We start from the raw sequence: 12,463 nt of genomic DNA, 5'->3' as shown, positions 1-12,463 counted from the left end.
AAAATATAATCAACAAGAAAGGGAGGAGACAGGCAAAACATACAAACAAAAAGTAATAGAAGAAACACATGATAATAAAGGAGAGGGGAAACAACAATAAACAAGGAAATGGAGAAAAAAGGTGAAGATAAACCAAGGAAATAGCAAACAACACTAAACAAAGAAGAGGGAAAACAGGTGATAATAAACAAAAGAAAACAGGAAAAACAGGCAATAAGAATAAAGGGAAAGAGAGAACACGATACTAACAAGGAAAACAGGAAACAGGTAATAATAACGATAAATAAGGAAGAGAGAAATCTTAAAGTAATTGTGAGGTACAGACAAGTGTGAAGGAGAACAAGTGAGAAAATTAATAAACGAGATGAAAAACAGTGGAAGCAAAAAGACACGATAAAAATAATATGTAAGAACATTGTTTTTCATCTCGTGTGTGTGTGTGTGTGTGTGTGTGTGTGTGTGTGTGTGTGTGAATGTAATTACGTATATGAAATGTGTGTATGAATGCATGTACTGTGTGTACTTATGCATGTATGAATGTAAATATGTATGTATGTATGTATGTATGTATGTATGTATGTATGTATGTATGTAAGTATGTATGTATGTATGTATAAGTTACAAAAACAAAACAAACACTAATCAATAATAATAAAAAAATAAACACACCAACAATTAAAAGCTGAAAAAAACAACAACAGTAAGACTCAAAAGTAGTCAGTACAGTATATGTAAGAAGTGACCAACCCCCATTAACTCTCCTTCGGCATCCCCAAGAACAAGTCTGTCAGTTTATAACAAAAAATAATAAATAAACTTGAACAGGACCATGCAGGCCAATGTTGATCTTACCGTCGTCCACCGCGGCGCACGTTGCCACTCCCCTTGATGGCCTCAAGGACTCCCAGCCAGACAGAAACCATTCGAGAAGGTTTGAAGCCGATTCAAGCCAAGTCGACGTTTCTGAGCTATTCTGTAAGCTTTCCGTGTCGTTTGAAGTCGATTGAAGCTGTATCAAGATTTCTGAGCTATTCTGGGGTTGTTCGGGGTCGTTCGAAGTCGTCTCAAGCTGTATCAAGATTTCCGAGCTGTTCTGTAAGCTTTCCGTGTCGTTTGAAGTCGATTGAAGCTGTATCAAGATTTCTGAGCTATTCTGGGGTTGTTCGGGGTCGTTCGAAGTCGTCTCAAGCTGTATCAAGATTTCTGAGCTATTCTGTAAGCTTTCCGTGTCGTTTGAAGTCGATTGAAGCTGTATCAAGATTTCTGAGCTATTCTGGGGTTGTTCGGGGTCGTTCGAAGTCGTCTCAAGCTGTATCGAAATTTCTGAGCTATTCTGTAGGCTTTCGGAGTCGTTTGAAGCTGTTTGAAGCTGTATTGGGATTTCTGAGTTATTTTGGGGGCGTTCAGGGTCGTTTACAGCCATTTGAAGATTTGTCGAGATTTCCGAACCTTTCTGGAGACGTTCGGAGCCGCCTGGTTGTAAGACAGTGGAGGTGACCGTAGCGTTGAGCAGTACCGTCGGAAGCTGATTCGAACCACCCGAGCCATTCTGGAAACGATCGGACTCTGGGTGGAGGATGACGGAGGTGATTGTGGCGTTGACCAGCACCTCCTTGACCTGCTTCTCCCTCAACAACAGGACAACTGGCACCGTCACGAACACACACACAAAAACTAAGGCGCACGTCACAAAGACGGGAATCCGTTTCCGAACCGAGGAAACCATGGCAGGGACCCGTGTGTGCCAGGACGTCCCTTAGTGTGGACTCTTTTTGACGAGTATCCTGCGGGAACCTGAAGTAATCTAGGCTGGTCGAGTTAAATGCTACCTGATGGCCTTGTGGGATGCCGTCCAGTCCTGCTCCAGCTGAGGGCGGGTTTGTTTACGTTTCCTATTTTCTACGCGGTGATCACTGCCCAGGTCTCTTAGGGGAGCCTCATCTGTTTGTATGGTGTGTGATCGATGATGGATTTTTGCATTTGTTGGTAAAAAAGATCATTCATGGAAGACCTTCTTGATTAAGAGCGTATAAGAAAAACAGTGAATATCATATGCTCAGAATTCTATTCATATTTTCTTTCTTGCCATAGGTCCTATAAACTCTTGGTTTATGCAGATTTTTTTCCGACTATCCATCAATAAGGACTACACCTCGGTCCCCTGCCTCTGTACTGTAACGCATATATAATCCAAGCTGTGGCCACCACTGACCACACGCCCACGCCCCCAACCTGACCTTTACTGCGATATAAGGACAAGAGAGACACTAGAGTCGTAACCACAGGAGTAACTCAAGATGGCGCCACGTCCCCTGCATGACTGTGGTCACGAGGAGCCCCCACACACCTTTTCCTTCAGTACTTGGTTCAGTGTTAACAGGTTGGAACTCAGTGTCCTTGATGAACTGGTGGAAAGTCGGGCTTTCTATTTTCATTTACGTATTTATTGACGATTTGTTTTGTTTTTGTCAAATTACTGTCAAAATGGCGACGGGATGACACGTAGACTATAACTAGCTACAGGAGGAAAAATACAACGTAGGAATAATAAACATTCCACACACAACAACTTGTACGGCGCAGATCAAGTCGTGACCGTCACTGGCTGGCACAAAAGGGGTTCTTGCAGGCGCTGAGGGCCAAAGTGACCTTAACGTGTACTGTATATTAAATAAATGGTTCAAAAATTATCGACAGCTGAATATTTTTCTTCTCCGCGTGTCTCTATTTCAACACTGCCTCTCCCCCTCACTTCACGAATCCCCCTTCTCGCCCCTCCTCCCTCCTCTCCCTCCTCACGCTGACACAGTTACGTCATCACAGGTGTGGTCACAGGCAGTAATTAACCCTACCCAGGTCGGTTAAACGGACAGTGTCATTAAAGGAACGTCAGTACGAGCATTCATCATCGCCTGGCGCTCACCTCCAGTTATGCCAGATGAACGTAATAAGACACATTCACTTAACTCTTTTAATTACGAGGAATAATTACGTACGAATAATTGAGAATTGACTTTACGAGCGTCAAAACTTACGCCAGGCTAACCTTCGCCCACCTGTGTACTTCCCCATCTCTAGTTACGAGAAAAATAACAAACATGAAAGTTGGATTAATGATCTAGGACTCAGGTGTGTGGGATAGATCCAGAACTCAGGTGTGTGGGATAGATCTAGGACTCAGGTGTGTGGGATAGATCTAGGACTCAGATGTGTGGGATAGATCTAGGACTCAGGTGTGTAGGATAGATCTAGGACTCAGGTGTGTGGTATAGACAGGAACTAAACCGTGAGACAGACAGACGGTTCCTTCCTGGCCCCCGTCGTCCCCTTCACTGACGGCCAGTTCAAGGTGGACAGGGAACACTTGGCGATGGTCTTTGTTGTGTGTGTGAGAGCCTCGACTGTACTGCTGCCCTGTCTGTTTGTCTGTCTTTGTCTACCTCCCCACCTTTCTGTCTATTTTCCTGTCTTGTTTCCATCTTTCTGTTTTCCTTACTTATCTATCTGTCTGTCTGTCTCTAGTCTACCTGTATATTTTTGGCTTTAGTGGCTCTCTGTCTACCTGTCTCTCTGTCAGTCTTTCTATCTGTATTTATTTGTTTATACCTCACTGTCAAATCTCTCTCTCTCTCTCTCTCTCTCTCTCTCTCTCTCTCTCTCTCTCTCTAATAACACTAAGCTAAAAATATAATGCAAATAAATAACTTTAAGTAACTAAAGAATTATAATTACATCACATCAAGGCCTGACCTTTAATAGATAAAATGTGACTACCTCTCCCGTGATGCCCAGAAGGGAGGGTTAAGAAGTGGTGGGAGGGAAGGAGGGAAGGAGGGAGGGTTAAGGGGATGGGAGAGAAGGTGGGGGTGAGAGAAGAGTGAGGTGGTGCGTAGGTGAGAGGGAGAGAGGGGTGGTAAGGGAGGGAGAGAAAGAGGAGGTAATGATGGAGGAAGGATGTGGAGAGGAAGGGAAAGGGGAGGGAGTAAATTTATAGGCGAGAGGAGGGTGAGAGGGGAGTGAGGTGAGGGAGTGTGAGGTGAGAGGAGGAGATGAGAGGGAGAGGTGAGAGGGAGGGAGGACTGAGAAGTGAGGGGGAGAGATGAGACGGAGAGGTGAGAGGGAGGGGTGAGAGGGAGGGAGAGGTGAGAGCTGGTCTGGTCAAGGTGGACGAGCAACACCGGAACACAGGCGTCGAGTTGGCTGACTTGATCCCACTTGTACCCACCTGCACCCATCTGTACCCACTCTCATCCACCTACACCCATCTGTACCCACCCTCATCCACCTACACCCATCTGTACCCACCTACATCCATCTGTACCCACCCACATCCACCTGTACCCACCTACACCCATCTGTACCCACCTACACCCATCTGTACCCACCCACATCCACCTGTACCCACCTACACCCATCTGTACCCACCCACATCTACCTGTACCCACCCACCTGTATCACTACATCCCACATCTGAGCCCACCCTCATCACCTACACCCATCTGTACCCACCTACCCATCTGTACCCACCTACACCCATCTGTACCCCCACCCACACTCTACCTCTGCACCCACCCACATCTACCTGTACCGACCCACATCCACCTGTACCCAGCCACATCCACCTGTACCCACCCACATCCACCTGTACCTACGTACACCCATCTGTACCCACCCGCATCCACCTGTACCCAACTACACCTACAATGGATCAACGGGTTTGTGATTGCGGTATGTGGCAACTCACCTGGTTCACGTTTCAGCCATCTGTCGCCAAATCACGCTAATTTCGCGACGTTTTGGCTACCCGCGAACTCATGTAATTCACTTCGACTGTCTAAATTATACCGGGGCATCTGGATAAGATTTTTCACTACGTGTTTGTTTGTTTTTATTCTGTTTTTATTTGTGGGTTTGTTTCGTCAGAGATGAGTTGCCAAGTCGTGAAAAAAGGTGTGTTTTTTTAGGATGTGTGTTTAAAGAGATTACCGTCTGTTTTTTTCTCATGGTGTTTGTGTAGTGATAAAGAAGATGCTTATGACAGAATAAACAAACAAACAAACAAACACACACACACACACACCCTCCCAAACACAAACATCCCCCCCCCCAACAAACACCCCTACGCCCTCCCGAACACACACACGCACACACAGTTGCGTCACAGTGAGTCTAACCATTACCTAGGGGGACGTCTTAACGACCTAATTTAGGGTCGTTAAGGGCGGTGGTTGTTGGGTCATTTGGCCGTGTCGCAACTTCCTGCTTTTCGTGTTTTTCCTCTTACCTTTATTAGTATTCTCACTCTCACTTTCTCTCTCTCTCAGGTAATTACTCTCTCTCTCTCTCAATCACTTAGGTAATTACTCTCTCGCAGGTAATTACTCTCACTTTCTCTCTCAGGTAATTACTCTCTCACTCTCTCTCACTTAGGTAATTACTCTCTCTCTCACTCACTCAGGTAATTATTCTCACTTTCCTCACTCACTCAGGTAATTACTCTCACTTTCTCTCACTCACTCAGGTAATTACTCTCTCTCTCACTTAGGTAATTACTTCACTTTCTCTTTCTCAGGTAATTACTCTCACTTTTCTCTCACTCAGGTAATTACTCTCACTTTTCTCTCACTCAGGTAATTACTCTCACTTTTCTCTCTCACTCAGGTAATTACTCTCACTTTTCTCTCTCACTCAGGTAATTACTCTCACTTTTCTCTCTCAGGTAATTACTTTCACTTTCTCTCACTCAGGTAATTACTCACTTTCCTCACTCATGTAATTACTCTCACTTTTCTCTCACTCAGGTAATTACTCTCACTTTCCTCACTCACTCAGGAGGGGCCGAAGGACGGAGGGAAGGAGGGAGGGAAGGAAGGTAGGAAAGAAGCGGGTTCTCCCTAGAGATTCCAGCAGGAAGGAAAGTTGGGGGAGGAAGAAGGAAGCGGGTGACCTTCTGTGACCCCCCCTCGCCCCACTCCCCCAGGTCACAGTGGGGAGAGGGGGGTAGCAGGAGGAGGGGGGAGGGAGAGGGGGTAATTGTGAGGGAGTGGGGGAGGTAGTTGGAGGGAATTGAGCTTTCTTCGTCTCTCTCTCTCTCTCTCTCTCTCTCTTTATTCATTATTCTATCTATCTCCGTCTTTATCACTCCTATAAGGGTGGTAGTCGTGGTTGTGGTAGTCGTGGTTGTGGTAGTAGTGGTGATGGTGGTGGTGTTGGTGGTGGAGAGGAGACAGCAGGAGACAAGGTAGGAGGACAAGGACAGCAGGTATAGTGGTGGTGGAGACACACTTGACTCTTGTAACTGTGTCACCTGCTCCCCCCCCCCTCTCTGGTGAGACAGACTCACAGACAGACAGACAGACAGACAGACAGACAGACACACACACACCTTTACATACCCAGTGAAGAAGAAAACTGGTGACCACATAATTATTAACCATCAGCATTAACCTATACATGATAACACCAAACATCATCCCACGTGATCGATAAACATCCATCAGGGTGGTAAAGAAAGGCAGGAAATTATGGTGGGGAAAAAACGCAAGACTAAAATAAATACGTTTCTTTGTCTTTATTATTGCGAGTATTTAAAGTAACTCTCTTATTTCCTCTTATTTTAGTTTTTTCCCTTAAATTCTCTCCCTTTAGGTCTTTCTCTTTACTCCTCTTTTTTAGGTCTATTCCTTTAACTCTCTCTCTCTTTTAAGGATTTTATTTAACTCTTCAATCGCTTCCTTTTTTTTTTAAGGGATATTTCCTGGTTGTCCTTCCTGAGGTCCTCTTGGGTCACGCTTCAGGGGGGGGGGAGACCTTTTATGGGGTAGGGAGAGGGGTCAGGGAGGGGTTACATTTCAGGGGGCATGACCTTTCCTTTGGGGTCAACACTTCAGGGTCTTTCTTTCTTACATGTCCTTCACGTGGGCCCTTAGATTCAAATTTCTAAGGGGTGGGGGGTAGGGCCAGGGGGTCGTGGGTTTGGGTCACATTTCAGGGGTAAGGGTGTTTCTCTGGGTTACATTTCAGGGGTAAAGGTGTTTCTCTGGGTCACATTTCAGGGGTAAGGGCGCTTCTCTGGGTCACATTCTGGGGTAAAGGTGTTTCTCTGGGTCACATTTCAGGGGTAAGGGCGCTTCTCTGGGTCACATTTCTGGGGTAAGTGCGCTTCTCTGAGTCACATTTCAGGGTCTTTCCACAGCTGTTGTCTCTTTTTCAGGGTCCGGAAACAATGTCGTGTTGGGGAAAAAACTTCAGGTAATTGTGGGGTAAAAGTCTTGCCAGGTGGGGGAAGTTTCTCTCACCTGAGGCACCGAAGGAGGGAGTTCTAGGGAAATTTCTTAAGAGTTTGGTGGGGGATTTGTATGTGTTGATGAGAGAGAGAGAGAGAGAGAGAGAGAGAGAGAGAGAGAGAGAGAGAGAGAGCACACAGCTCCTTCAAGATATCAATCACACTCACTATTATTGAGAGAGAGTGAGACAGGACACACACATACACACACTCACCCAGACACACACACTCACCCAAACACACACACGCACACTATTAATGACTACCACACAACCACAGGAAGTGAGCCACACACCAGCCGTACACAACACCCCGTATTTCTCAGGTAAATTCATCTCTCCCTCGCGTCTGTTATTTCTCATTTCCTCCTCTATATCTCTCACCTGTCTTTATCTCTCCCTCTCTATCACTTCTTCTTTATCTCATACCTTTCTTTAATCTGCCTTTCTCCTCCTTTTCCTCTAACTCTTTCCCTAATCTCTCTCTCTTCCTCCCTCCCCTGCCTCATTCTCTGCTTCTCTCCCATTCCTCTGGTTCTTCTCAATCCACCCCCTTCCCCTCTCCCTGCATTCTGAACTCTCTTTCTCTCTTTCACTCTCTCTCTTTCTCTTCTCATCCTCCCTCCCTACCCCTGTACTCTCTCTCTCTCTCTCTCTCTCTCTCTCTCTCTCTCCTCCTTCCTCCTCAGCCAACCGGAACTTCCTCTCACCTCTCAGACGACCAGAACACCTTCATAAATCCCCCTCTGGTCTCTAACGGTGGCCGGGTCGATCCTGCTCTTACCTGACGGGTCCCAGGTCACAGGTACATCTCCAGGTACACACTCACATCCTCCCAGGTCACAGGTAAACCCTCAAATTGGCCCACACGACAAATACATCCCCCCCGCCCAGGTCACAGGTCCCAAGGTGCACTCACACATCCACCCAGGTAACAGTTCCCAGGTACACCATCACACCCGTTCAGGCCCCCCACATAAAAAACCAGGTACCAGTACTGTCACTAACACAAGTACCGTATTATGACAGCAAAATGATCCCCCTTTCTTACTTGACAGGTCCCAGGTACCAGGTCCCAGGTACACGCTCACTACCAGCCAGACCAGAGTTAAAACAGGTGCCACAGTACCGTAAACCTCAAGTTGAGTTTTTCACGTGAGACAGCGGCCAGAGAACCTTGTGAGCTAGTGACTTTTAATCTACTCGTGTCTGTCTGTCTCTCTCTCTGTCTCTCCTATTCTCTCCATTTATTTCTCCCCCCTCTTCTTATCTCTCTTAATCTCTCCACCTCTCTCTTCATCTCCCTCTCTTTATCCTAATTTCCGAGTGCCTTTTATTTATTTTTTACTCTCTCTCTTTCTCCTGTTCTCCCTCTTTAATTTTTCTTTCGTTTCCCTCTCTTTATTTATCTTTCTCCTTCCTTAAATTTATTTTATTCTCTGTCTCTCGCTATTTTTCTCACCTCCCCTTCTCTCTTTTTCCAGACAGACAGACAGACAGATATGTAGACAGACGCAGACAGATAGACACAGGCAGACAAGCAGACAGACACAGACAGACAGACAGACACACAAACAGACAGACAGAAATAATCACTAATACATACCCTTTAGGAACACCAGAAATAATAAAAAAAAAAAAAATAATAATAATAATAAATATTTAAAAAACTCGTCAAGTGTGTACGGTATATTAAGACACAAGTGACATGACCTTAACACATTACCACCTGGGTGTGAAGTGTCACCTCAACTTTCCAATCAGTCGTTCATTACTATCACAATAACGACAGGAAGTTCGCTCTGTCGGTGAGCTATAACGAAAGGTCACCGACTACAGTATCCCTGGAGCGTGGAGTTGATGGTGGAGGAAGAGTGGAGGTGGGGTGTGGGAGAGAGGAGAGGTAAAGGAAGAGTGGAGGTGGAAGGGGAGGGGGTGAAGGAAAAGCGGAGGTGGAGGGAGATGGGAGGTGGGGTGGGGGAGGGGGAGTGGAAGTGAAGGTGGACTTGGAGGGAGAGTAGTGGAGATGGGGGTGGTGGAGAGTGGAGGAAGATTGGATGTGGGAGTGGAGGTGGAGTGAGTGGAAGTGGAAATAACAAGGAGAAAAGTGAGCAAAAGATTAAAAAATGAAGAGTAGAGTGTGAGAGGTGTAGAGAGTGGAGGGGAGAGGTGTAGAGTGTGGAGAGGGAGGGGAGGTGAGATTAGAGGTGTAGAGAGGGAGGAGGGGTGTAGAGAGTGGAGGGAGGTGTAGAGTAGAGAGTGGAGGGAGAGGTGGAGAGAGTGGAGAGGAGAGGTGTAGAAGAGGGAGAGGTGGAGGGAGAGGTGTGAGAGTGGAGGGAGAGGTGTAGAGAGTGGAGGGAGGGGGTGTAGAGAGTGGAGGGAGAGGTGTAGAGAGGAGGGAGGGGGTGTAGAGAGTGGAGGGAGAGGTGTAGAGAGTGGAGGGGGAGAGGTGTGAGAGGTGGGGAGTGTAGAGGTGAGAGGGTGTGGGGGGTGGAGGGAGAAATTAGGGGAAAAGTGTAGAAAGTGGAGGGAGGGTGTAGAGAGTGGAGGAAGAGGTGTAGAAGTGGAGGGAGAGGTGTAGAAGAGAGAGAGAGGTGGAGGAAGAGGTGTAGAGAGTGGAGGGAGGGGTGTGAGAGTGGAGGGAGGTGTAGAGAGTGGAGGAAGAGGTGTAGGGAGGGAGGGGGTGTGAGAGTGGAGGGAAAGAGGAGTGTGGGGAGTGGAGGGGAGAGGGGAGGGTGGTGGGGGTGGAGGAGAGGTGTAGAGAGTGGAGGGAGTGTGAGTGGAGTAGAGAGTGGAGGAGAGGTGTAGAGAGTGGAGGGAGAGGGTGTAGAGAGTGGAGGAGAGAGGAGAGTGGAGAGAGGTGTGAGAGTGGAGGGAGAGGTGTGAGTGGGGAGGGTGTGAGGAGGTGGAGGGAGAGGTGTAGAGAGTGGGTGAGAGGTGTGAGGTGGAGGGAAGGTGTGTAGAGGTGGAGGGAGGGGTGTAGAGAGGTGGAGGGAGAGGTGTAGGGGTGGAGTGGAGGAAGAGTGGAGGGGGAGGGTGTGAGAGAGTGGAGGGAGAGGTGTAGAGAGTGTGGGGGTGGAGGGAGAGGTGTAGAGAGTGGAGGAAGAGGTGTAGGGAGTGGAGGAGAAGTGTGAGAGAGTGGAGTGAGGTGTGAGAGTGGAGGGGAGAGGTGTGAGGGGTGGAGGGGAGAGGTGTGGGAGGTGTAGAGGTGGGGGGGTGTAGAGGGGTGGAGGAGAGTAGAGGGAGAGAGAGAGGTGGAGGTGTGAGAGAGTGGAGGGAGAGGTGTGGGGAGGGGGGAGAGAGTGGAGGGAGAGTGGAGGGAGGGTGTGGGGTGGAGGGAGAGGTGAGGTGGAGGAAGGGTGAGAGGTGGAGAGGTGTGGGGAGTGAGGGGGAGGTGTGGAGAAGTGGAGGAGAGGTGTGAGAAGTGGAGGGAGGGGTGTAGAGGGAGAGGTGGCAGAGGTGGAGAGGGTGCAGAGGGTGGAGGGAAGAGGTGTGAGGGGGGCTGGAGGGGAGGGTGTGAGAGTGAGTGGAGGGAGGAGGGTGTGGCAGTGTAGTGGAGGGAGGGTGGAGGTGGGTGGGGGTGTGGGGAGTGGAGGTGTAGAGGTGTGTGGAGGGAAGAGGTGTAGAGAGTGGAGGGGAGAGAGGTGTAGAGAGTGGAGGAAGAGGTGTAGAGAGTGGAGGGGAGGGGGTGTAGAGAGTGGAGGAGTGTAGAGGGAGTGAGGTGTAGAGGTGTAGAGGGGAGAGGGTGTAGAGAGTGGAGTGTAGAGAGTGGAGGAGAGGTGGTGAGAGTGGAGAGTAGTGTGAGAGTGGAGGGAGAGGTGTAGAGTGGAGGGAGGTGTAGAGAGGGAGGGAGAGGTGTGAGACTGGGGGGAGAGGTGTAGAGAGGGAGGGAGGTGGAGAGTGGAGGGAGAGGTGTAGAGGGGAGTGGAGAAAGGGGGAGAGAGTGGAGGAAGAGGTGAAGAGAGTGAGGGAGAGGTAGAGAGTGGAGGGAGGGGTGTGGGGAAGTGGAGAGACTGGGGAGAGGTGTAGAGAGTGGAGGGAAGAGGTGTAGAGAGTGGAGGGAGAGGTGTGGTGGTGGAGGGAGAGGTGTAGGTGTGGAGGGGGTGGAGAGGGTGGGGTAGAGAGTGGAGGGAGAGGTGGAGGGAGTGGAGGAGAGGTGGAGAGAGTGGAGTGGGGGTGGAGAGAGTGGAGGGGGTGAGGTGTAGGGGGTGTGAGGAAGAGGGGAGGGTGGAGGGAGAGGTGCAGAGAGTGGAGGAAGAGGTGTGAGTGGAGGGAGAGGTGTAGAGAGAGGTGTGAGAAGAGGGAGGGAGGGGTGTAGAGTGGGTGAGGGAGAGAGTGGAGGGAGAGGTGTAGAGGGAGGGAGAGGGTGGAGTGAGAGAGTGTGAGAGAGTGTAGAGAGGGAGAGGTGTGGGGGAGAGGTGTAGAGGGGAGGGAGGGGTGTAGAGTGGAGGTGTAGAGAGTGGAGGAGAGAGGTGTAGAGAGTGGAGGGAGGTGTGTAGAGAGGGAGGTAGAGGTGTAGAGAGTGGAGGGAGAGGTGTAGAGAGGGTGGAGGGAGAGGTGTAGAGAGGGGAGGGAGAGGTGTAGAGAGTGGAGGGAGAGGTTAGAGAGTGGAGGGAGAGGTGTAGAGAGTGGAGGGAGAGGTGTAGAGAGTGGAGGGAGAGGTGTAGAGAGTGGAGGGAGAGGTGTAGAGAGTGGAGGGAGAGTAAGGAGTTATTTATGGAGGGTCGTGGAGTGTGGAGAATGTAATAGAATAACATGAGAAGGTGAAAGAGAATGAGGGCGTAAGAGGAGGAGGAGAAGAAGAAGAAGAAGAATAAGAAGAAAAAGAAGAATTGGAAGAGGAGGAGGAGAGGAAGAAGAAGAAGAAGAAGAAGCATTGGAAGAGGAGAAGTAGAAGAAGAAGAAAAGGGGGGATCAGGACTCAGGACACGACCCTCAACAGGCCCGGGACGGACCGCCATGAACACAGGTGAGCCTCAAGGTGCCTATCACTCTCTCACCATCTCCCTCTACCTCTCTCACTCGGCCTCTACTCTGTTGCGTCCTGTACTAGGGAAGTTTATGCCTGTCACGTCTCCTAGTAATTACTTCCTCACAAGAACACCGAAATAAACGTTCTTTAAAAACTTAGTACGTTAATCCCGAACGTCGTTTCCCGCGCTAAAAAGGTAAACAATAT

At 48.9% G+C, this 12,463-nt stretch overlaps 1 protein-coding gene across 1 annotated transcript in view; it reads right to left on the bottom strand.

Annotated features, from left to right (window-relative positions):
* LOC121859927 overlaps positions 1-12,463 on the bottom strand; it is a 161,837-nt gene that overhangs the window by 118,400 nt on the left and 30,974 nt on the right. The gene's annotated exons all lie outside the window — the stretch shown is intronic.

The sequence above is a fragment of the Homarus americanus genome, unplaced genomic scaffold, assembly GCF_018991925.1.
Source record: "Homarus americanus isolate GMGI-L3 unplaced genomic scaffold, GMGI_Hamer_2.0 scaffold34581, whole genome shotgun sequence".
Classification (NCBI taxonomy): Eukaryota; Metazoa; Arthropoda; class Malacostraca; order Decapoda; family Nephropidae; genus Homarus; species Homarus americanus.
The sequence above is the reverse complement of the archived record's forward strand: the minus strand, read 5'-3'. Positions and strand labels throughout refer to the sequence as shown.